This window comes from Macadamia integrifolia, unplaced genomic scaffold, assembly GCF_013358625.1.
Source record: "Macadamia integrifolia cultivar HAES 741 unplaced genomic scaffold, SCU_Mint_v3 scaffold1095, whole genome shotgun sequence".
NCBI lineage: Eukaryota > Viridiplantae > Streptophyta > Magnoliopsida > Proteales > Proteaceae > Macadamia > Macadamia integrifolia.
The window spans coordinates 91,986-118,089 of record NW_024868085.1 but is presented as its reverse complement, the minus strand read 5'-3'; positions in this window follow the sequence as shown (position 1 = coordinate 118,089).

The following is a 26,104-nucleotide window of genomic DNA, read 5'->3' as shown; positions in this document are numbered from 1 at the left end:
ATTTTTCCTCTCTTCCACCTCACACATCATGTTGCCCATTATGTTGGCAACATCTTGTGCCGAGAGAATTGGTGGGGCCAGTGGCACATTACTCTCTACCTCGGTTCCATGTAGGGGAAGAGGGAGGTGACGTATTAGACCGGGATCGGGTATTCCTGGGTGACATGATTCCTGTTGAGGAATCCAGTTAGTCACACACACATAAGTAGCAAGCATATTAAGGTTAACATGCATAGTGGGTCCCGCATGTATATGCAAAAGTAATTTAGGGTTAGAGCATGCATAGGTGGGATCCAACAAATATTGGAATCCGATCACATGCATATTAGGGAGGAAATCCCTAATTAAGGAAGCAATTATAATAATATAAAATAAAATAATTTTTTTTCATTCCCAAAATGTTCACCGGAAATAGGGATTTTTCACAAAATATTTTCGGTGACCAAAATAGGGAGCAATCTTGGAAATTTTTGTTCACCGGAAACAGTCACAAAATTCAGGTCCAATGTTTCTAGTGGCATATTTTTGGTGGACCTAAACATAATATATATAGGCTCGCGATTGGGGTTTCTCTAAAAAACCCTACCCTACATATTGGAGAAAGTGAGGAAACGGCCAAGGAAGGTTTTCCAACCTATTCCCCAAGTTCCACTTGCGATTTCACGACCGATTAGCGCTGCCTACGCATCTAAGGTGAGTTCTTCTTCTCTAACCTAGGTTTTGGGATTTTCTATTTTTTTTTGGCATTCTCCTTAACTTAGGTTTTGTTTTTCTTAATCTTAGGAACTTTGTGTTGCAACCATATCTGGTCACCATGTTTGTCATCACTGTGGTGCCGCATAACCGGTCATTCCTAAGGAAGAACAGTATGATCACCGATTGTTCTGCTCTGTGGAGGAACAAGATCGATTGGAGAAGTTTGAGGATAGGAATGTTGATCTTGGGAAGTTGTTGAGGACAAGGGACTTCCGCTAGTTTTGCCCCTGCCAATACTTCGAAGCTATTGGGTGGTACCGTATCCTAAAACCGAATGTGAAGTACTATCCAAGGTTTGTGAGGCTCTTCTACTGCAACCTGCGATTTGAGAATCGCATTACCGAGGAGATGAGGATTACCTTAAGGGTGGAGGGGGTCGATATCTCTTTTGGCATGGGTGAGTTGGCCAACATTCTGATGGTCTCCAATGAGGGAGATTTAGCCTACTACCTGCCTAGGACTCCATCCTATGAGTTCCAAAACGTTGATGTCTAGGCAGGGATGGACAACTTGCTCACAAAGGAGGCTTCTGGGTGGCACTTGACTGCTAATTATCGGGCTATGCCGAAGGTCATATGCAGAGCCATTCAGCTGAATGTCCTCCCTACCAGCGGTCACTTCGATGAGGTATCCATTCTACAGGCCTATGTCACTTATTGTGTCTATATGGGACTAAAGGTTCGCCTCCCTTATCTATTGATGTGGATAATGGTTCGCCTCCCTTATCTATTGATGTGGACCATGGTTACAAGGGCTAAGGGAGGCGCATGTAGGGCTAAAAACCTCTACTATGGTTGAATTCTAACTAAGAACTTCTTATGGTTTAGTGTGAACTTGGAGGGCAAGAAGAGCTTGGGAACCAATGTCTTGGATTTCAACTAAGATTCTCAAAAAAGATGACTCTGAACATGGAGGAGGTCACTGAGGATGAGGCTGAGAAGGATCAGCCAATGGATATAGAGAACCAGCCGAGAGGTGGTCATGGGGGTGGCCACGAGGGTGGTGGAGGTGCAATCCCTCCATATGTGCCTCTTGCTAGGGTGGTTCCACCTCCTAACCATCAGGCTATGGGGACTTCTGTTGCCTCCTCATCTCGTGGCACTAGGGGTGCAAGGCCCTACAAACAAAATGATGTGATCGCCCATCTAGACATCACCACTAACATACTCGTCTGGAGAGTGTGGATAGGAGCTACTGCCTGCTGGATAATAGGATAGCCTCCCTTGAGGCACAGATGTAGGCAATGGTCTTCCACCTTGCCATTCCAGACCCAAAACTAGGAGCATAGGGTCAGAACTGAGCTCAAGGCCATGGGCAGAACCAGCAGTAGGATCAGCAGCAGTAGTGGCTTAGGTTGCCACTGTAATCTTATGATTTCCCTTTTCCATGTTTTCTTTACAATTTCATGTTCTAGTTGTTAGTTGAAGTTTATTTTCTATCATTTGTTTCTATTATTTGAAAACCTAGATTTAGGTTAGTTAGGATTTTCAGCTTTTAGTCATTTATTTTTTAGAAAAATTGGTGTAAGCTTATGTCCTTAGTTCTCTTTATATATAATGGAATGGCTTTGACACCTATACTTGTCTCCTAATTGTGCAATTTCTATTATTTATTATCTTTAAGATTTTTATTTAAATCCTAATTTTCTCAAGTCATGGTTTGGTTGAGATTGTGAGTTAAGGCAGAGCATCGCGCTCTGATACCAAGCTGTTTAGTAAACCCAACTTACCATTAGGAATACCAGTGGTGTGAGTAAGATGCGTACCCGTCATACAACCTACCAGGATCTTGATAGCAGTACCTTAACATTAACAATCTCACACCACAAACCAACCAATAGTAGTGGAATTAGAGAATAATAGCGGAACCATAATTAAAATGGGAAACATCTAGTGATATTATATATATTCCATTACAATTATCCATGACTTATGAATAATAAATCCAAAAGTATACCATCCACAGTTCTGTATCAGAATAACAAAAATACACCAAGTATCTTATGGTGCCGTGTATGCACAGAAGTCGTAAACATAGTCCTGGTCATGTCCCCTGCTTCTGATATCCACCAGTCGCTCACTCAGTACTCCAGTTCGAAGGATAGAGAGTCACAAGCCATAGGCACGACCGTACCTGCATTATCATCTAAAAGGGGGCATATACATGGGGTGAGCTTCCAACTTGCTCAGTGAGGGGTGGGGTTCATGCACAATCAAGCACAAACATTCACATATATAATATATTTCATAATGACATTAATACAAAAATTAAACACATAGTCCATGATGCGAATGATGCAATCCATTTGATTATTAATCCACCTAACAATACAACTAAGTATGGTAATGCTACTATAACACATTAGGCTGTATCCCTGGTCATGGAACCGCCATCGACTACACAACAATACAAATCCTAGTTGTAATTAAAAGCCTGTCAAGCCCGGATGTGACCATTGGTCACCCAGCAAACCCTTGATAACCCCCTCCTGGTAGTCACGACACCAGTATCACCATCGGCTATGCCAAATAAGTTTCCATCTCCGGCAACAATCACATCATACCATGGGTGTGGCATTTCGGGAAGGTTTATCGAACATACCACCATTGGGCTATCCAACACCATACCCCCTGTTGGCAAGGGAAAGTAGCATGGAGAATTTCACATAGCCATAATATCCTACATGCTTTCATAATGATACAGTTAGTATGGACCATGCAACAATGGGATCACCATCGGCCACGAAGCGAGTCCATTTCCAAGTGTAGTCTTAGGGTACACGATACCGGAAACACATCGGCCACAAGGTGTAACTCACAACTATATACCTATCTAACGTGCATAGCAATTGAGTATGGACTATCCAACACCGGGATTCCCATTTTCCACAAAGGGTATCCATTTCCAAATACAGTCCCAGAGTACATGATACCGGGAACACATCAGCCACAAAGTGTAATCTACGACTGTAACTAACTCTAATGCACATAATTAATGCATGAATGCAACAAAAATACGATAATCATGGTACCAGTACCACCTCGGCCTCACTGGATTCTGTCTCAATCATACATCTCATATCATTTTCATAAAAATATAACATGTTATAGAACGTCATCATCATTTAACAATTTAAATAATGTTGTGGAAATTCTACACATGTGAGCAGTTCTATAATAATTAAACATTCCCAAAATAAAAGTCAACCATCCCTCACCTTGTTTTAGTTCAAACAGATCGGGTTCCAAGTACGGCCACTGAGTGTTCAATTCAATTTTGGCCTCAAAGTACGTGCGCATCTCTGTCCTAGACATAAAGGCAATTGGGTGTTATTGCGTGTCAGGAAAATCGGGGAGAAACCATAGGGTTTACCCCCAAAGGAGTCAGACACTGTCCAACCTAGACAGTATAGGTCACCGGATTCAGTCATCAGAAACAGAGTGAAAATCCACCAGATTCATCAGATGTGAATCCGGTGGAGCAAACAGATAGCTCATAAGAGCCTCCTATTCACCAGAAACAACCCATCTGATTCAACCCCAGGTGTTTCCGGTGGCATAATTTTGATGGAAATACAGAAAGTGCTCATGGGTTTTACAGCTTTTCGGCTTGGGTCTGATTGGCGAGATTTGTTCTATGGAGTTTGTAGGGGGTGTTCCTAGCATAATTTCAAGCTAAATAAATCTTGATTCCATCGGGCCATTTGGGAGATATATTGATCGAATGATCAAAACCCTAGATGGTCATTTGGTCACAAGCTTTGCCGGAGCTCATTGGACTTGGTTTGAGCTCGATAATCACACTGGGGAGGTGAAATGATCGTTCCCCAATCTCTAAGAGGTTTCGGGGTCAACAATCACCTCTTGTACAACTATGCTAGGTCAAAATGAAGAGAGAGAATGCAGTAGGAGAAGTGGAGCCTACCTCCGGCAAGGATTCTAGCAATGATGCGGCAATCGAGAACCAAGGTGAGCTCCAAACTCCTTCTTCCCCTTCTTTTTCTTCATTCCTCTTCCTCTTTCTTCCTTTCTCTTCGCTTCCTTCCCTCTCCCATGACTTGTACAAGTGACAAATGAGGAAATGATTCCTCATTTCCACTTATATAGTAAGTCCCCACTAAGGCCTGTTTGGTTGGGTCCCTTCTTGTCCAATTCGGTTAATCCAGCATTCGGGACACGTGGGCCCGTATCCTTAGACTCATAAGAAACACAAGTCATGGGGAAAGTATGGGAGGGTGTGTATATTCATCTAAGGCTATTCTAGATATGGGAGGTGGGGTCCACGGGCATTAGAGCTAGTTCAGCAGCACAGGTGGCCACCGGATTCAAGCCCAGGTGCTTCCGTTGGCATATTTTTGGTGGTCAAGACAGTTTGTTGTCTTGACTGCTTGGTGTCCACTAGTTGGTCTTGTACAAGTAGTTGCCCTAGGCTGTGCTCATGGTCTTCCGATAATTTTAGTGCATATCGGGATTTGGGTGTGGGGTGTCGGGTCATTTATCGTATGTGATTAGAAGGCTCGAATCCCCTCTAGTTGGATTGGCAAGAAACACATGAGCATCTAGGATCATCTCTCCCACTTTTGCAATGGGCATCTATGAGCCAAAACTCGGTGGTACTTTCTAATTCCAGTTCGAGACCTATCACAATAGTTCAAATTAGACTGGGTCAGGGCACGAGTGTAACATTAAGAGTTTGACCTCGAAATTAGGGATAAAAAAGGCACAAAAAATTTGGTTACAGATCACTTCTCCCATCTCCCCAATGCAAAGGATGATGAATTCCCCGTCAATGAGTACTTTCCCGATGAAAAACTCTAACCATCTCTAGTGAACCCTAGTATGCCATTATTGTGAATTATTTAGTCATAGGTGCGACACCGGATCATTTGTCCACTCAAGATAAGTATAGGTTTCACTCAGAGGTCAAATACTTTTTCTGGGATGGCCCATACTTGTTCAAAACATGTTCGGACCAAATTATCTGACGATGTGCTCTTGATCATGAGCACCATTCTATTCTATCCTTCTTCAATGATCAAGCCTATGGAGGTCATTTTGGTTCAAGAAAATTGTCGCCAAAGTTCTTCAATGCAGTTTTTATTAGCCAATTCCTTTTAGGGATGCATTTGAGTATTATAGGGCTTATAGAGCATGTCAGTCTTTAGGTCGTGTGACCAAGAGGAACATGATGCCCCTCAACCCAATTTTGGCAGTCAAAATTTTTTATGTGTGGGACATCGATTTCATGACACCATTCCCTAATTCTTTTGGGAACTTATATATTTTATTGGTCGTCGAATTACATTACCAAATGGATTAAGGCCGTAGCTTGTTAATCCAATGACCACAAAGTGGTGGTCAAGTTTCTTAAAGGGTATATCCTTTCTCGCTTTGGTACATAGCGTGCTTTGATTAGTGATAGTGGTAAAAAATTTTACGATATACCCTTCAAGGCCCTCATGAAGAAATATGGGATTACCATAAATTGAACATCCCTTGTCTCCCTTAAACTATTGGGCAAGTAGAAGTGTCTATTAGGTAAATCAAACAGATCTTGGAGAAACTGTCAATCTCAACTGAAAGGATTGGTCTAACCGATTGGTAGATGCCTTGTGGGATCATCGGATTGCATATAAGATCAATCTTGGTCAATCTCTCTATCATCTAGTGTATGGGAAAGTGTGTCATTTACCATTGAGTTAGAACACAGAGCATTTTGGGCCATCCAAAAAATTAATTTTGATTTGTTTGATGCTGGTGCACATCACAGAATCCAACTCTCTGAATTGAAGGAAATTAGATGTGATACCCTACTTTCTAAATAGTCTAATTATCCGTATTGACTTGGTTTGATCATGTAGAGGCTGAACCGGAGTGAACTAACGCAAGTACCATATGGAACATGGTAGCAAGAGTGATCTTGAACTCGGGTTGGCCTGACATGATCGAGCGGGTATCAAGTGTAATATGTGCACCCAAGCCTTGCACTTGCACACACCACAAGGCCATGTACAAGAAGTAAAGGTACATACTAGTATTTGTGGGTGCCAACGTAATTTAATTATATGTGGGAGTTTATTCCCATTGAAGCCCAAGTGGAGCACTAACAAATGAGAATATCCACCTGAGAATACCCACCTGAAAATACCCACCTATGACTAAAAGATATTTTTGGGGCCCAGGTATAAAAGGGGGGGGGGAGACATTTATTGACATATCCCTCATTAATGATAGTTGATCAGTGGGAGAGTAAAGAAGAGAGAAAGAAGAAGAAAGGAAAAAGGAAGAAGAAGAAGAAAGAAGAAGGGAAATCGACCATAGAGCTTCACCAGAGCTGGGTCTTGGTATTTTGAGACTGGAATAATGATCAGCTCTTTAGGATCTTTGATTTGAGGTAGGTATTGTACATATTCCAAGGATTCTTAGGAAAACCCCTTTCTTAAACCTTCTTTTTGATTTTGGGAAACAATCCACTTGGATCTTGCTAATCCTACTTAGATAATCAAATCTAAGTTCTAACGAAAGGTGTGTACAATGATTTTGGAGGATTTGGAAGGAGTGTTGGTGACAGTCTAGAGTATTTGAAAGTTCTTGAGCTAAAGAAGTGAAATTTGGGGTTTCATTGGTGTTCGGGAGAAAGAGGTAAGAATCTCCCTTTTTCTTTTGATTTGATTTTAGATCTAGGTTGCAGATACATGATTGGACCTTAGATGAGTGATTTGAGTCACTAGATCGACCCCAAACAAGTTCCCCAAGCTGGAGAGAAGATGGGAAAGATGATAGAAGAATTTCATTTCAAGACTGGGGATGTTCCAGACCCAACTGTCTTTGGGTCTTTGGCCCACCTGAGTTCAATTTTTGAGCCTCTGGTGTAATCAGCAGGTATAAGACTGGTGGGCTCCAAGGCCCGCCTGTCTTTGACTTATGCCCACCTGTCTTTCCAGAATACCCAGAATAGGTCCAAATTTGATGAGTAATCCCCATTTATGATTCTATACCTAATTTTAGTGTTCAAACACGATGATTTTGACCCCAAAATAGTTAAATGATAAACTATTATGTTTATGATAGGTTACACTCATTATACGCATACCCACACATCGGATCTCTTACGTACCGGGTACAAGCACCGTGTACATATACAAGTAAGTGGAGAGTGGACTTTGATTTAACTTCAAAATGTTTATGTGTCACTTAACATGTGTTAGTCTAGTCATGTCATCATGCCACTTGTGTGTAGATTATCATCACGTATGCCATATCACGCATTATATGTGCATTTACATAACATGCTTTGCTTTGCTTTATGATGAATATCCTTTATATCTTGATGTATGCGTTGGAGGAATTTCATTTAGACATGATATGCATACTAGATTAGATGCCATAGATGGCTTGGAAACGAGTGCATGGTGACTTGTGGAATGGGACGCGGTGCCATTGTGTAATCGTACTATCCTCATATAGAGGTATAAGGCTAGGATTTGATTTATCCTTTTGTGCTACGACCCTTCTCGATAGGTGTTTACGTGTTGGGGGACCATTGGGGGGAAGCATCGGGTTGTAGTTGTCGAACTCCTGCAGCGGTTAGAAGTATGCACGACTGATCTCTATGACAGTTAGTATATTCAGAGGGTCGATTGTACTGCTTTTACTTTGGGTGGAGTCACCCATTTACTTTCTGTCATTTAAATTTTTCAGGAGTTGGCTTGTATTTTAAATTCTGGTACTAACGGTGGGCCTTCTCCGACAACCCTATGGGCGTATAGTGGGATGGGGTTCTCGGCTCATACCAGGGGCATAAGCGCACTGTGGTTGTGAGTAGCACATAGCCTATGATCTAGTAATGTTGTTAGGTTAATAGGATTAAAATGAATTGCATACATATAAGTGCATTTGTATTGTGACTAATTGTGTGGTATTCCTTTTCACTTACTGGGCTAGTGAGCGCTTCCCACGTGCACAATTCTTTCTTGGTGATTTTACAGGTTACCCGCTTGAAGATCAGGATTCAGGCCTCACTGTGGAGTTTCCCTCTGAGGACTGGTGGGTCCTTGATGAGTTCAAGCATGATGCCGATTGCACGTGCGAGGATTGTGCTGCACGACAACAGTGACTCCTAAGTGATTCTTTTTTATTCTTTTAACGTACTCTCTTTTGACTACTTGATGCTTAAATTGTTATATTTTTGTGTATATATCATGCCTTCGGGCCCAAATGTACATAACTTTCATGACTCAATTTGGATATTGAATATTTGAGAAACAATTACAGGTATTATTATGAATAGGTCTTCCGCTGAAAATATAGGTCATATCTTAGTTTAGTAGATGTATGTTGCATTGCAATTACTACATTGTTGATCCTAGCAGGTTTGTGAGTTAATCGGAGTTAACTCGGTCATAGGCTCAGTTTTGTGCAAGCGGGGTGTGGCAATAGTGGAATCAGAGTGCGATGCTCTACCTTCCTACAACATACTGCTTAGACCCCATAGAAACTATAATAGGTCTGGGGTGGATGAAGATAAAAGCCTTATGAAAGTTAAAAAAAAAAAAAGGAGTTTATTTAAATGTAAAATTTGTAACCTTTACATTTCATGGCATACATACATTGATAGTATGAATTCTGGTTAACTAGTTTTGAATTTTTCATAATTGAATTTACTTGTTAGAGGAAATTTTAATAAAATTTTAGCAGCATAACGGTGTAAAATTAGAAAACCAAAAATTTTTAACATGAAACCTGATAAACAACAAAAATAATATAAGAATAATATATGATGACCGACACGGCCACCATCAAACCACATAGTTTAATATAAGCAAACCATTAAGAAATTTACAAGTACTACCATAATCACACTTCAAACTCTAAGTACAAAAATGAAATAATTACAAAATGGATGGCAGATGCCATCATTGCTTAAAGCTATACTAGTTCGATCATACAAGTAAAGCAGGAAAGTCAACTATAAAACCCAAAATAGTTAAGACATCAGATAAAGCTAAAAAAAGTCAAGTAGGAATGACAAGTAAAAGGTCAAAAGAGGGTAATAGACCATGAGCCTAAATCACTAGTCAGAGTCATCGCTAGAGACATTAAAAAGCTCTCCTAAGTGAACCCTAGAGTCAATGTTGAGACGTGTGTCCCAGTGAGTAAATCGATCATGGAGGTGCACCACCCTCCTATGTACACGTCGAACATCAGTAGAAATCACCCCAGAAGAGTGGTACATATCCTAGGTGAGTCTCCGAAGCCTGGACGCCATCTCTCCGAACTGTCTCCACATCTGGAGCTCTCTACCGGTGTTCTCATCCACTCTCTTGAGAAGCTTCTGCTCCCTAGCCACTCTAATAGTATATCCTGTAGGATAGGTGCCTCTCCAGCAGGTGGAAGAGCGGTGGGTTGTGTGCCAGAAGCACTAGGGATCTCTGGGCCACTAGCTCTGGCTGATCTAGAACCGTTAGCTCTATGGAAAGTTGGATCTGCTGCCCTAGTATCCAACGACACCTCCTCCAAAACCTCCTCCTCTCTGATATCCTCATGATCAGGTACCCCCTGGAGACCCTCCTCCTGGTACGGGAAATAAACCCCCATCATCTCTATTATGCTCATCCTCATCCATGGGCACACCCTCCTCATGCTCTACATCCTCCTCCCCTGCTCCTTGGCTACCTATGGCTGTACAATCAAGGCATGCAAGTTCATCTGTCTCAAGTTCCTCTCAGTGAACTTGTCCCTTGGGATCTTTCCCACCTCCCCAGAAAGGTCAACTACAAAATGCTCGAAGACTCGAGTAAGAGATCTACCATAGGGAAGGTTTGCGTCCTCCGGATGCATGGCGTGGTGGTGCATAGACCTCAACATGAAGTATGGAAGGCACAATCTAGTTACATTGCCCTCAAGGGCAGACAATAGGTAGGTAGCCAGGTAGGTAGGCATAAAACCCACCTAATTCCTATGACCACTTCTAGGAGCTAGGTTGAACGGCACCAATCTGGCAAATACCCTGCCCTTAAGGGAAAAGTCTAATTCGGATGGAGGTCTTACTCGTGAGCCACTGATCACCTCATAGATTTTCTCTTGCATGCCTTGGCTCATCAGTGGGCCATGCCTCTAGTCCTAGGAGGACTGTAGTAGGGAATACCCTCTGAAGAGATACCCAAAATCTCTGCCAGTCAATCCACAGTAAGAGTGATCTCCACACCCTTCACCATACTGATTATGGCAAACCCCTACTCCTTGGTAGCCTCAAGGTTGCAATAGAACTTCCTCACTAAGCCCTTGTAGCACGGTCGATCGATGTTGAGGATAGACTCCCAACCAAGAGTGAAAAACCTCTCCAAGAGGTGAATGTGGGAAAAATGCTCCACAACCCCCAGTTTCTCCAACATCACAGGTAGTGAGTGGAAAGTACCCCACAAGGATGTAGCTCTTGAACTATAGAAGACCATCTCATTATAGTTAGATGGGTCTTCAGGATCATCCCATTCTCTAGATAGAGATGGGGCTAAAGAGCTAGACCCCACCTTTTTCTTCTTGGCCTTGGAAGCTTTCCTCTACCTTGATGGATCAATAGGTTCCTTGCCTTTTCATGGTGGCATCCTGAAAATGCCAAGAAAAGAGACAAGCACATGATGTAAAATGAGAAGTCAAAGTATAAGGAGTGCAAAGTTGAGACAGATAGTAGAAATGTAATCAAAGAAATGAATATAATGAGCTATGATAGCATATGGCAGAAAGTTTTAGGAAATGTGATCTAAGCTAGCATATTACAAATCATCAAACCCGAATACCTAAACCGGCCAAGCAATTCAATACATAGATAAGAAGGATTAAGGTGATGGAAATCACTAAGTAAACACAAGTGATGCAAAGCGATGAATAAGATGATGCATGTGGTGATTGAGGTATACAGTGATCCCAATGTGATGTAGACTTAATGCATGAATAGTCCAAGAATATAGAATATGAATAGATCCTTTCAAGAGAATGCGAGATATAGTACTTGATTAAACAAGAGATAGCATATCACTACTTGGATTCGGAATAAGATATTGAAGGATTGCAAACAAGTAGACCTAACATGTAGAAAAATTTCAAATTTTGAAGTCTAACCAAATGGAAGAGTTACATTTCAATGGAAACAATTATTGACGATTCTAATATGCTTGAGGAACTATGATTCAAATGAAAACAATGAATTCAAGAATGGCTAGGTATAAAATTTCCTAAATGTTTTGCCCTCTCCTTTTGGGCAAGTCCATAAGGGTTGAGAACAACCATGCTGTCCAAATTTGGGCAAACTATGCAATGGAACGATTAGTAAACACTACAGGTGCCCCAAAATCACAAATGGAATGTTAGATTGACATAGAGGAGAGAAATGAACAGTAGAAACCCCAAAATCGATGGTTAGGGCATAAAAAGGGGAAAATGCTCCAATGTTTCCAATCTATGGATCAAAGTACTTGGAAACTATAATCTAAGCTCTACATTTGCAAATAAATTGTGTTTCATGGAGTGAAAAAAAAGAAAAAAAAAACCAAAGTTTCAACCACATTGACGATTTTCCATTCAAAAAGAGAGAAACCTAGATTTTTAGAAAGAAAAAGAGGATTTTTGAACTCACCTTGATGATTGAATGAGAGAGAATGCAACTTTCACGGATCATTACGTTGATTCGACGAGTTGATTCAAAAGGGATCACCCAAAAATCGGCCAAGAACCACCTGATTTGGAGTGAAAGAGAATGAAGAGAAAATGGGGTAAAAAACAGAGGTTTAAACCCTTTTAATCGCACCTCTCGGGCAACTCTGGCAGGCATGAAACCGACGGGTTTCAGCTAGCCATGCCTATCGGTCTTTAGCCTATCAATTTTGGCAGAGTGTGCCCGATGCCACTTGTGGCTCCTACATGGCCTGCATTGGTGGATTTGAAGGTCATTTTTGAAGAATTATGAAGTTATAAGGGAGATTTAGTTTACACATATAATGGAATGCAAATTTGGATTTTGAATTTTTATGTGCACTTTTCCTCGACTGTTTTAGGGTGTAAGTGCACAAGGTTGCACATTAAGATTCGAGCGATTGTGTAATGAATTGCAATACTAACCTACATAAAATTTTCATACAAATCAGGTACACTTAACGATGATATGCACTAGATCCGTGGGTGTCGCTCGAGGTGCACCTCGAGGTCCCTGTCCCATTGGTAGGCCACTAATCAATAGGAGGCCTCAACCTATGGGGCAAGCATCTAACCCACAACCTCAAGAGACAATTGATCAGAATGTGGCTCATGAGAATCAGCCCATGGCTATACTTCCTGATCCTACACCAGTACATACCCCACGTGATGTTGAGAACTTGATTCAACAATCGAATCAGATTCTCCATCAACATATTCTTTAGCAACAACCGGCATTTATGACTGCTATGCAATAGCAATGGTATGCTACACTAACATTTCAGCCTCCCCAGGTAGATATTCCACAAGGTCTAACTGGAGGACCTAGTGTTGGGGCACAGGTTGGAGGTACACCACCTGGCATCAACCCTCAGAACCAAGTTAGAGGTACACCACCCATACTACCTCAGAGTACACCTCCATATATTATGCCACCTCCTTACCCGTACCATTCGGCATATGCACCCTATTTTCAGCCGGTGGGCCATACCACAAGAGTGGTGGAGTCATTCAAAAGGAACCTACCGCCTACATTCACTAAGGTGGGAAGTGACCCTTTGGAACCGGATCGATGGATCCAAGAAATTGAGAAGATATTTGAAGTGAATGAGTGCATCGATGCTCAAAAGATTATTTGTGCAAGGTTACAGTTTAAGAATGAGGCCAACTCCTGGTGGCAAGCCTCAAAAGCCATTTTGTTTGCTACACACCCAGAACCCACATGGGAGCAATTCAAGGAGTTGTTCTTAGCAAATTACTACCCTCAAAGTTTTAGAGACCGTAAGGAAGCGGACTTCTCGGCCTTGACTCAAGGAAGCAAGTCTATCCTTAATTATCAACAACAGTTTGAGGCTCTATTCTACTTTGTACCCCCTCACATGAAATCGGTTGAGGAAAAGGGCAAGAAGTTTCTGAAAGGATTAAAGGTATCCATTGGCATAATACTTGAGGCATTAGATCTCACCAACTATACCTTGATTGTACAGAAGGCCAAAACCATTGAAGACAAGCTGAAAAGTGAATCATCCCTTACACCTGGAGTGTGGAAGAGAGTGAACCCTTATGCGGATTCGGGCTCGAGTAAGAATTTTCGTGGATCATACGGATTTGGTCCTTCATACAGGCAGCCCTATAGGCCATCGGGTTATGCTCCTTGACCCGCTAGTGGACTGGGTACTACATCTTTTTGTCTGAATACCAGTACGGCACCCACAGCTACTAAGCCACCTCACCCTCCACTTGCTGTAGGTCAGGCTCAGAGAGCTCCTGCTTCGGTTCAAGATTTGTAAAACCGTTGTTTTAATTACCATTCATATGGGCATTTTACTAAAGATTTCCGAGCCCGACCAGCCTTACCAGCCAATCAGCCTTCTAGGTATAGACCTGCTTTTACTCAAGGGAGTCAACCACAAGAAAGAATGTATGCTTTGTCAGCTGAGGAAGCTGAAGCTAGCACAGAAGTGGTAGTAGGTACGATTTAATTTGAGAATTACCTTCTGGTAAATATTGATGATATGCCATACTTATGTGCATTGCAGTATTAGGTATCCTACCTGTATCAGGTATACTAGCATATGTCTTGTTTGATTCAGGGGCTTCACATTCATTTGCATCAAAGAGATTTGCTAAGAAACTTGATATGATACCCAAGATATTAGAGCATGAGATGATAGTTAGTACACCTACAGGAAAAATTTCACAGTTGAAGCAATTATATGGGCCATACACCATTGAGATCAGTGGAAATCAGTTAGATGCCCAACTCATCAAGTTCAACATACAGAACTTTGATGTTGTACTAGGCATAGATTGGCTATCAGCTTATCGAGCAAGGTGATGTGTGCCAAGAAACAAGTCAAGGTGATCGATGATGAAGGGAAGGAACTGATATACCAAGCGAATATAATAAAGTAGGCTAAAATGTCCTCATCTACGCTTTGTAAGCGGTGAAGTTGTTGGAAAATGAGTGTCAGGGGTACCTAGCATCGGTGATTGATTTAGATGCAAAGATCATACCTCCAGAGGAAGTGGAGGTAGTTAAGGAGTTCTCAGATGTCTTTCCAGATGATCTAACTCAGCTACCACTTGACAGGGAGCTGGAATTTGTTATAGATTTAGTCCCTGAAGCTGCCCTGATGTTCAAGGCTTCATACAGAATGGCACTAGCGGAATTAAAGGAATTACAAGCATAGTTGCAAGATCTACTGAAGAAGGGATTTATACGCTCAAGTGTATCACCTTGGGGTGCTCCAGTGTTATTTGTTAAGAAGAAAGATGGAAGCCTGCATATGTGCATTAATTACTGAGAGTTAAACAAGTTAACCATCAAGAATCGATATCCATTGCCACGTATTGATGATATATTTGATCAGCTACAAGGTGTTAAGGTATTTTCAAAGATTGACCTCATATCTAGGTATTATTAGTTCAAGATAAAGAGTAGTGATATACCAAAGGCAACCTTTAGAACTCAGTACAGTCATCATGAGTTCTTAGTGTTGTTTTTCGGGTTGACCAATGCACCAGCAACTTTCATAGATTTGATGAACCGAGTGTCTCACGATGTTCTTGACAAGTAGGTCATTGTTTTCATTGATGATATCTTGAACTACTCGAAGTTAGAAGAAGACCATATAAAACACTTGAGGATGGTACTACAGAGACTGAGAGAGCAATAGTTGCATGTGAAATTCAGCAAGTGTGAATTTTAGCTCAAACATGTTGGATTCTTAGGACACGTGGTGCCTCAAAATGGAATCAAAGTGGATCTGGATAAGGTGAAAGCCGTAGTAGACTGGGAGGTACCCAAGAGTGTAATAGAAATTAGAAGTTTCTTAGGTTTGGCAGGTTACTATAGACGCTTCATCGAGAACTTTTCTCAAATTTTAGCACCAATGACCAAGTTGACTAGAAAGGGTATAAAGTTTGATCGATCAAAGGAGTGTGAAGAAAGTTTTCAAGAGTTGAAGAAGTGGCTAGTATCAGCACTAGTGTTGACTATTCTTAAAGGCAAGGTAGAATGACAGTGTATACCGATACTTCTAAAGTTGGATTGGGTTGTGTACTTATGCAACATGGCAAGGTGACAGCATATACATCTAGATAGTTGAAGGACTATGAAAAGAACTACCCTACCCATGACTTGGAGCTAGCAGTGGTCATTTTTTCCTTAAAGATTTGGTGTCACTACTTGTGTGGTGAAAAGTACGAAATATATAGTGACCACAAAAGTCTTAAGTAATTTTTCACCCAAAAAGACTTGAATATGAGACAAAGGAGATGGCTTGAGCTTATGAAAGATTATGATTGTGATATTTAGTATCACCCAGGGAAGGCCCATGTAGTGGTAGATGCATTAAGCCGGAAAGCTCAAAATGTGTCACTTGCCTATCTAGCTGTCAGTCCAGAGCTCGTACAGGAGGCAATGTTAATGAAAGAAATCCTCTTGTATGAGGGAGCGACTTTGGAACTAGAGCACCAGTCAGATGATGTCCAACAGTTGACTATGTCCTTGGGAGCTCTACAGGTACACTCATCCATCAGGGAAGAAATCCTAATGAAACAGCCCTTGGATCCTGAGTTGCAGCGGATCAGAGAGAAGATTAAAGAGCAAATAATGAATGACCCTAGCTTTACATTAGCTAGTGATGGGGCACTGTTGCTTCAGGGCAGATTGTGTGTACCCTACGATGAGGTAACACAAGATAAAATAGTAAAGGAAGCACATAGTTCTAAGTACTCTCTTCACCCTGGAAGTACCAAAATGTACAAAGACCTAAAGCAACACTACTAGTGGCCAGCAATGAAGTCCAAAATAGCTTTGTATGTGTCGACTTGCCTTGTATGTCAGAAAATCAAAGTTGGACGATACTGACCTTTTGGCACTCTTCAACCACTCCCAATACCTGGGTGAAAGTGGGATAACATTACAATGGACTTCGTCACTAGACTACCACGTACACCCAAAGGAATGGATGCAATTTGGGTGGTAGTTGATAGGCTTACTAAGACATATCACTTCATTTCGATAAGGACCAATTACACTATGGATAAGCTGGCATAGCTTTACATGGATAATGTTGTACGCTTACATGGTGTACTAGTGAGCATTGTATCAGACAGAGAGCCGAGGTTTACCTCCAAATTCTGGAAGAGCTTCCAGCAAGCCTTGGGATCACAATTGAACCTAGGTACGACCTTCCATCCATAGAAAGATGGACAGTTTGAGCGGACAATACAGATATTAGAAGACATGCTCCAAGCCTGTGCATGAAAATGAATGGCAGTTGGGAGGAATTTATACCTCTTATGGAGTTTGCTTACAACAACAGCTACCAAGCTACAATTGGGATGGCTCCATATGAAGCATTATATGGTAGAAAATGCAGAACTCCTCTATACTGGGATGAAGTAGGCAAACGTCAAATGCTTGGACCGAAAATGATTCAGATGACATGCGATAAAGTCGATGTCATTAGAGAAAGAATTTAAGCAACTCAGTCACTTCAAAAGAGCTATGCAGATAGCTGTAGGAAGGAAATGGAATTCCAAGAGGGAGTGAAAGTGTTCCTCAAAATATCTCCTACCAAAGGTCTATACAGATTTCATAAGAAAGGCAAGTTAAGTCCAAGATATATTGGGCCACTTGAGATTTTGAAGTGAGTTGGGGCAGTAGCATACATGTTGGAATTACCACCTTCCCTCAGCAGTGTTCACAATGTCTTCCATGTATCCATGTTGAGGCGGTACGTTCATGATCCATCCCACGTGCTACCTATGGAACCGGAATACTTAGAAGTTGATATGACATATGAAGAAAATCCGGCTGAGATCTTAGACCGGAAGGTAAAAACTCTCCACAACTGCTCTATCGCTTTTGTGAAGTTTCGGTGGGCTAGCCACCCAATCGAAGAGGCATCTTGGGAGAAAGAAGATAATATTGAAGCTTTATATCCTCATCTTTTCATACAACCAGGTACTCCAATTTTGGAGATGAAATTTTCAAAAAGGTATAATTACACATATTGACTTGGTTTGATAATGTAGGGACTGAACCAGAGCGAACTGATGCAAGTACCATATGGAACATGGTAGCAAGAGTGACCTTGAACTCGGGTTGGCCTGACATGACCGAGCAGGTACCAAGTGTAATATATGTGTCCAAGCCTTGCACTTACACATACCACGAGGCCATATACAAGAAGTAAAGGTACATACTAGTATTTGTGGGTGCCAACATAATTTAATTATATGTGGGAATTTATTCCTATTGAATCCCAAGTAGAGCACTAACAAATGAGATACTCACCTAAGATATACTCACCTGAGATATACCCACCTGAGAATACCCACCTGAGAATACCCTCTTGAGATATACTCACCTAAAAATACCCACCTGAGAATTCCCACTTGAGATGGTACCCACCTATGACTAAAAGATATTTTGGGGGCCCAGGTATAATAGGGGGAGAGACATTTATTGTCTTCTCCCTCATTAATGATAGTTGGTCGGTAGGAAAGTAAATAAGAGAGAGAAAGAAGAAGAAAGGATAAAGGAAGAAGAAGAAGAAGAAAGAAGAAGGGAAACCGACCATAGAGCTTCACCGGAGCTAGGTCATGGTATTTTGAGACTGGATTAATGATCAACTTGTCGGGATTTTTGATTTGAGGTAGGTATTGTACATATTCCAAGGATTCTTAGGAAAACCCCTTTCTCAAACCCTTTTTTTTTTATTCTTGGGTAAGAACCCACTTGAATCTTGCTAATCCTACTTGGATAATCAAACCTAAGGTCTAATGGGAGGTGTGTACAATGATTTTGAAAGATTTAGAAGGAGTGTTGATGAATATCTAGAGTATTTGAAAGCTCTTGAGCTAAAGAAGTGAAATTTGGGGTTTCATTGGTATTCCTAAGAAAGAGGTAAGAATCTCCCTTTCTCTTTTGATTTAATTTTAGATCTAGGTTGAGGATACATGATTGCACCTTAGATGAGTGATTTGAGTCACCGGATCGACCCCAAACAAGTTCCCCAAGCCAGAGAGAAGATGAGAAAGATGATAGAATAATTTCATTTCAAGACTGGGGGGTGTTCCAGACCCACCTCTCTTTGGGTCTCTGGCCCACCTGAGTTCCATAAACTTAATTTCTGAGCCTCTGGTGTAACCGGCGGGTATAAGACCGGTGGGCTCCAAGGCCTGCATGTCTTTGACTTATGCCCATCTGTCTTTCCAGAATACCCAGAATGGGTCCTAATTTGATGAGTAACCCCCATTTATGATTCTAAACCCGATTTTAGTGTTCAAATATGATGATTTTGACCCTAAAATAGTGAAATGATAAACCATTATGTTTACGATAGGTTACACTCATTATACACGTATCCACACATCGGATCTCTTACGTACCAGGTACAAGCATCGTGTACATATATAAGTAAGTGGGGAGTGGACTTTGATTTAAGTTCAGAATGTTTATACATCACTTAACATGTGTTAGTCTAGTCATGTCATCATGTTACTTGTATGTAGATTAGTCATCACGTACGCCATATCACGCATTGTATATGTATTTACATAACATGCTATGCTTTGCTTTATGATGAATATCCTTTATGTCTTGATGTATGTGATGGAGGAATTTCATTTGGACATGATATGCATGCTAGATTAGATGCCGTAGACGGCTTGAAAATGAGTGCATGGTGGCTCGTGGAATGGGACGCGATGCCATCGTGTACTCATACTATGCTCATATAGAGACATGCGGCTAGGATTTGATTTACCCCTTTGTGCTATGAACCTTCCCAATAGAGGTTAAGTGTTGGGGAACCATTGGGGGGTAGCATCGGGTTACGGTTTTCGAACTCCTGCAACAGTTAGTACACAAGGCTGATCGCTGGGATAGTCGGTAACCCCGGTGGTATATTCAGAGGGCCGATCGTACTGCTTTTATTTCAGGTGGAGTCACCCATTTACTTTCTCTCATTTAAATTTTCCAGGAGTCTGCTTGTATTTTAACTTCTTGTCCAACGATGGGCCTTCTTCGACAGCCCTATGGGCATATAACAGGATGGGGTCTGCAGCTTGTACCCAGGGTATATGCGCACTATGGTTGTAAGTAGCACATAGCTTATGACCTAGTAATATTGTTAGCCTAATAGGATTAAAATGAATTGCATACATATAAGTGTATTTGTATTGTGACTGCTTGTGTGGTCTTCCTTTCCACTTACTGAGCTAGTGAGCTCATCCCATGTGCACAACATTTTTTAGGTGATTTTACAGGTTACCCGCCTAAAGATCAAGAGCCAGGCCCCACTGTGGAGTTTTCCTCTAAGGACTGGTGGGACCCTGATGAGTTCGAGCATGGTGCCGATTGTATGAGTGAGGATTGTGTTACATGACAACTGTGACTCCTGAGTGATTCTTTTTTATTCTTTTGACTACTTGATGCTTAAATTGTTATATTTTTGTGTATATATCATGCCTTCAGGCCCAATTGTATATAACTTTCATGACTTGATTTGCATATCAAGTATTTGGGAAACAATTACAAGTATTATTATGAACAGATCTTCCGCTGAAAATATAGGTCATATCTTAGTTTAGTAGATGTATGCTGTATTGCAATTACTGCATTGTTGATCCTAAAAAGTTTATGAGTTAACCGGAGTTTACTCGGTCACCGGTTCAATTTTGTGCGAGCAGGGTGTGACATTAAACATGATTCCTAAGATAATGCTCGGATTTACAATGCAAAGACAAAAGCTTTCTATGACAAATAGATTCCTCAAAAATCATTCCAAGTAGGCGATAAGGTCTTGCTTTATAATTCAAGATTGCATCTATTCCCAGGTAAGTTGAGATCCTGTTAGGATAGTCCTTATATTGTACATAATGTTTTCACACATGGTGCTATAGAGATTTTGAATCCTAGAAATGGTGAGATTTTCAAGGTTAGCAAACAATGCCTTAAGCCATTCATTGAATTTCCTTCTGCAAATATAGAAGAGGTCATAGAGCTCCATTAGGCTTTTTACTCTGATGTTTGATCACATCTGGTACATCCTTATTCCTTTGTCCTTGTTTTTACATTCTTTCATGCTTGCGGACATTGCACACTTCGTGTCACACCCCGTTCACACCAAACCGGGCCAGTGACCGGGTTAACACCGGTTAACCCAAACCTGCCAGGATCATCTGATACTGTATTCCACCACAGCATACACAAAACTAATAAAAGATTGTCAGATCAGCGGAAGACTAGGTTTACCTGTGAATATTCCCATAATACTTGATACCCGAATTGTGATACAATAGTTATATACATGTGGGCCTGAAGGCGTGATATTTACACAATAAAAATACAATTCACATATCAAGTACATAAAGGAAACCATCAAAATCAGAGTACACAGCTCGGCTCGGTATCAAAGGCTAGAGCTCAACTCGGCATCAAGGGTTGAGCCCAGCTCAGCATCACATGGTACAGCTCAGCTCAGCCTCAAAAGTGGAGCCCAGCTCGACATCAGAACTGCGATCCCGCAGCACAACTCTCGCACGAGTAGTCAGTGCTGTGCTCTAACTCCTCAGGGGCCCACCAGTCCTCTTCGGGGAACTCGAATGTGGGACCCACTCCGTGCTCCTCAGATGTATGACCTGCAAAATCATCTAAAAAGAGGTACACATGCGGGATGAGCTCACTAGCTCAGCAAATGGAAAGATGGACCACACAGCAGTCCACACATCAAAACACAATCATATGCACTACATGCTATGCAATACATTTTAAATCACATCCACCTAAGCAACATTACTAAGTCTTTGGTTTAGTGCTACTACAGCCATAGTGCGCGTATACTCCGGGTACGAGCCGCGAACTCCATCCCGCGATACGCCCATAAGGCTGTCGGAGAAGGCCCACCGTGAGTACTCAGAAAAATAAAAAAACATACCGACCACCGGCTCTCAACAGAAAAGTAAATGACCAAAATTAAAGGTACTGACTCCAGCAATTTAAAAGCAGTACGATTGGCCCTCTTGAATATACCAACGGGTTGCCGACTGTCCTAATGACCCACCGGGCCTTATGTCTAACCGCCACAGTGACCCGACAACCGTGACCACTGCTTCCCCCCAAATGGTAACCCAACACCTTAACCCCTATTGGGAAGGGTCGTAGCACGGGATGGTGAAAATCCTAAACCGCATGCTCCTATATGACAATAGTACGATTGCATAGTGCCACCACGTCCCATACCACGGGCCACCAATGCACTCGTTTTCAAGCCGACTATGGTATCTAGTCTATCAATGCATCATGCACCATGATATCCACATTCAACATATAAATATCTCATTCACTTGGCATTTAGAAAGTAAACATAGCACACATGCATAACAATGTGAGGATGACTAATCTACATAGCATATTCATGATGGCATGACTAGACTAGATACAATTAAATGAATGCCAAACAATGCCTTGAAACAAGGCCAAACGTCCTCTCCCCACTTACCTGTAGTGTACAAGGATTCTCGCTCAGTACGGGTGAGATCCAGTGCGAGAAGCGTAGGATTTGGCGAACCTAACATAAGTGAGCGGGGTTAGTATTTCACCATTTTAGGATCAAAATTAATGAGATCCGATGATAAAATCATGTTTAGAACGTTAAAATAAGGTCGCACGTCCGATTTGGGTCCAATCGGACGCAAGAATCACATTCGGGCCTCACAGGTGGGTCAGACAGCCCACCTGTCTGGCCCACCGGTTGGCCCACCGGTCTGGACCGGCCGGTAGGACGGCCCACCGGTTGGCCCACCGATCTGGCCCACCGGTTGGGCCAGGGGGCCCTGCCCTCTCAGGCGGGTGCCCACAGGCGGGCCGGATGGCCCACCGGTCTTGCCCACTGGTCTTGGCGGGAAAACTGCTGTTTCTTCCCAACTTCCTCCATTCTTCGGGGATTCAAATTGGGCTTTTTCAAACCCATTATTCACACTTTCAATGTCTTATAGGATGGTTCTAACCTAGATCTAGGTTAGATTTAAGGAATGGGAAACCATCTTACCTTCTTTGCTCAAGAACACCTTCAAAACCCCAAAATCACTTCAAATCCACAATGCTTCTCCAACCTTGTAAATACTTCTTCAAATCCTTCAAGATCAACACATAAATCATCTATGAAACCTTAGATTCATCATTTCAAAGGGGATTTACAAGATCTCAAGAAACCCTACTCGAATCAAGGTTTTACTTGGGTATGGTGAATGTTTAAGGAACCCAACTTTGCTTACGTCTAAATGTAGATCTAGTGTTGAAGATCACTCTTCTGGTGCCGGAATGGGAAGATCAAGCTTCGGCGCTGCTGAAATCCATCTCTTCTTCCTCTTCCTTCTCTTCTCTTCTTCTTTCCTTTCCTTTCTCTCTCCTCTTTACTATCCTCACCAATGTACGAGTGTCATAAATGAAAAAGAAAAGAAAATCATAAATGCTATATATATACTTCTTAATTAACTACTAATTCACATGGATGGGTCACTCAGGTGGGTGGGTGCGCCTGCCTGTCCGCCCACCTGTCCGCCCACCTGAGGGCCAAAACTTGGGATTTTGACAGAGTTCGGGCCTCGGCGCGAACCCCACCCCTGGCATACGATGTAATATACGTATACACCTTAATATACGGCTACAATACCTGCTTTATCCATACATGGCCTTATGATAGGTGCATATACATGGCTTGGGTACTCCCGTCTCTTCTAGCACTGGCTCGGACTTGTCGGGCCAGCCGGTGTTTAAGGTCACCCTTGCCATCATAGTCCACAAGGAGCCCGCTCTAACTCTCTTCGGTTTGGGTCTTGCATAGTTAAACCGGGTCAATCGTGTAATCAGACCGGGTTTAAGGAGTAGGGTATTACATTTACGCCCCCCCTTCTGAAAAATTTCGTCCTCGAAATTGCGTACCTGGTTGATCAAAAAGATGAGGGTACTTGGCTCGCATTTCATCCTCTTTCTCCCAAAATGCCTCTTCGAGTGAATGATTAGTCCATCGCACCTTTACATAGGAAATGGAGCGGTTGCGAAGGGTTTTCACCTTTCGGTCCAAAATTTCAGCTGGCTGCTCTGTATAGGTCATGTCAACTTCAAGGTATTCTGGCTCCAAGGGTAATACATGAGAGGGATCATGAATGTATCGCTTCAGCATGGATACATGGAATAGATTATGAACGTCCCCGAGTGAAGGTGGTAGAGCAAGCATGTAGGCTACTGAGCCAACCCGGGCTAAGATCTCAAATGGGCCAATGTATCTTGGGCTCAACTTCCCCTTTCTGTGAAACTTTTGCAACCCTTTGGTAGGAGAGATCTTGAGAAATACCTTTTCTCCTGGTTGAAATTCAATGTCTTTTCTGCGGGTGTCCACATAGCTCTTTTGACGGGACTGAGCTGCTTTAATCCGTTCTCGAATAACGTCGACTTTGTCACAAGTCATCTGTATCATCTCAGGTCCTAACATTCGATGTTCGCCTACCTCATCCCAATACAAAGGAGTTCTACACTTCCTGCCATATAATACCTCATACGGAGCCATCCCAATTGTAGCTTGGTAGCTGTTGTTATAGGTAAACTCCATAAGAGGTATATATTCTTCCCAACTACCACTCATCTCCATTGTACATGCCCTGAGCACGTCCTCTAATATCTGTATGGTTCGCTCCGACTGACCATCCGTCTGTGGGTGGAAGGTAGTACTCAAATTCAGCTGCGATCCCAAGGCACGCTGTAAGCTTTTCCAAAATCTGGAAGTGAACCTTGGGTCCCTATCTGATACAATGCTCACTGGCACTCCATGTAAGCGCACTATGTTGTCCATGTAAAGTTGCACTAGTTTGGCCATAGAGAACTTGGCCTTGATGGGAATGAAATGAGCAGTCTCGGTAAGCCGATCAATGATCACCCATATCGTGTCCATTCCCTTAGGTGTACATGGTAGTCCGGTGACAAAGTCCATTGTAATCCTCTCCCACTTCCATTCTGGTACTGGGAGTGGCTGAAGAGTACCATAAGGTCGATGCTTCGCAGCTTTTACTTTCTGGCATGTGAGACAAGTCACCACATATAGAGCTATTGTGACTTTCATGCTTGGCCACCAGTAATTTTGTTTGAGGTCTTTGTACATCTTGGTACTTCCTGGGTGAAGTGAGTACTCGGAGCTATATGCTTCTCGCACTATCTTGTCTAGTATATCCAAATCATCGGGTACACACAATCTGCCTCGAAACATCAATGCCCCATCACTGGCTAAAACAAAATCTGGGTCGTTCATTGTTTGATCTTGAACCTTAACTCTGATCCGCTGTAATTCAGGATCCAAAGGTTGTTTCATTATTACCTCTTGCCTAATAGCCGGATGCACCTGTAGAGCCGTCAAGGATATAGTCAACCATTTAAGGTTTTCTGGTTGACGTTCCAATTCTAAGGTTGCTCCTTCATACAAGAGGGTTTCATCCATTAGCATCGCCTCTTGCACGAGTGGTGGGCTGACTGCTAAGCATGAGAGTGACACAGTCTGTGCCTTCCGACTCAACGCGTCTGCCACTACATTTGCCTTGCCGGGATGATACTGAATGTTGCAGTTGTAATCCTTCATAAGCTCAAGCCATCTCCTCTGTCTCACACTTCTCCCCATACAAATAATGTCGCCATATCTTAAGGGCAAGAATGGCTGCGACTAGTTCTAAGTCATGAGTGGGGTAGTTCTTCTCATACTCCTTTAGTTGTCGGGATGCATACGCTATTACCTTGCCGCGTTGTATGAGAACGCAACCCAAACCAACTTTGGAAGCATCAGTGTAGACTGTCATTCCATCTGTGCCTTCAGGGATGGTCAACACAAGGGCCGACACCAACCTCTTCTTCAATTCCTGGAAACTCTTCTCACATTCCTCTGCCCAGTCGAATTTCACACCCTTTTTGGTTAATCTAGTCATTGGTGCAGAGATTCGGGCGAAATTCTCAATGAAGCGCCGGTAATATCCAGCCAAACCCAAGAAGCTTCTAATTTCAGTGACATTCTTGGGGCTTTCCCATTCTACTACTGCTTTCACCTTATCGAGATCTACCTCGATTCCGGCCTTAGACACTACGTGCCCCAGGAATCCAACTT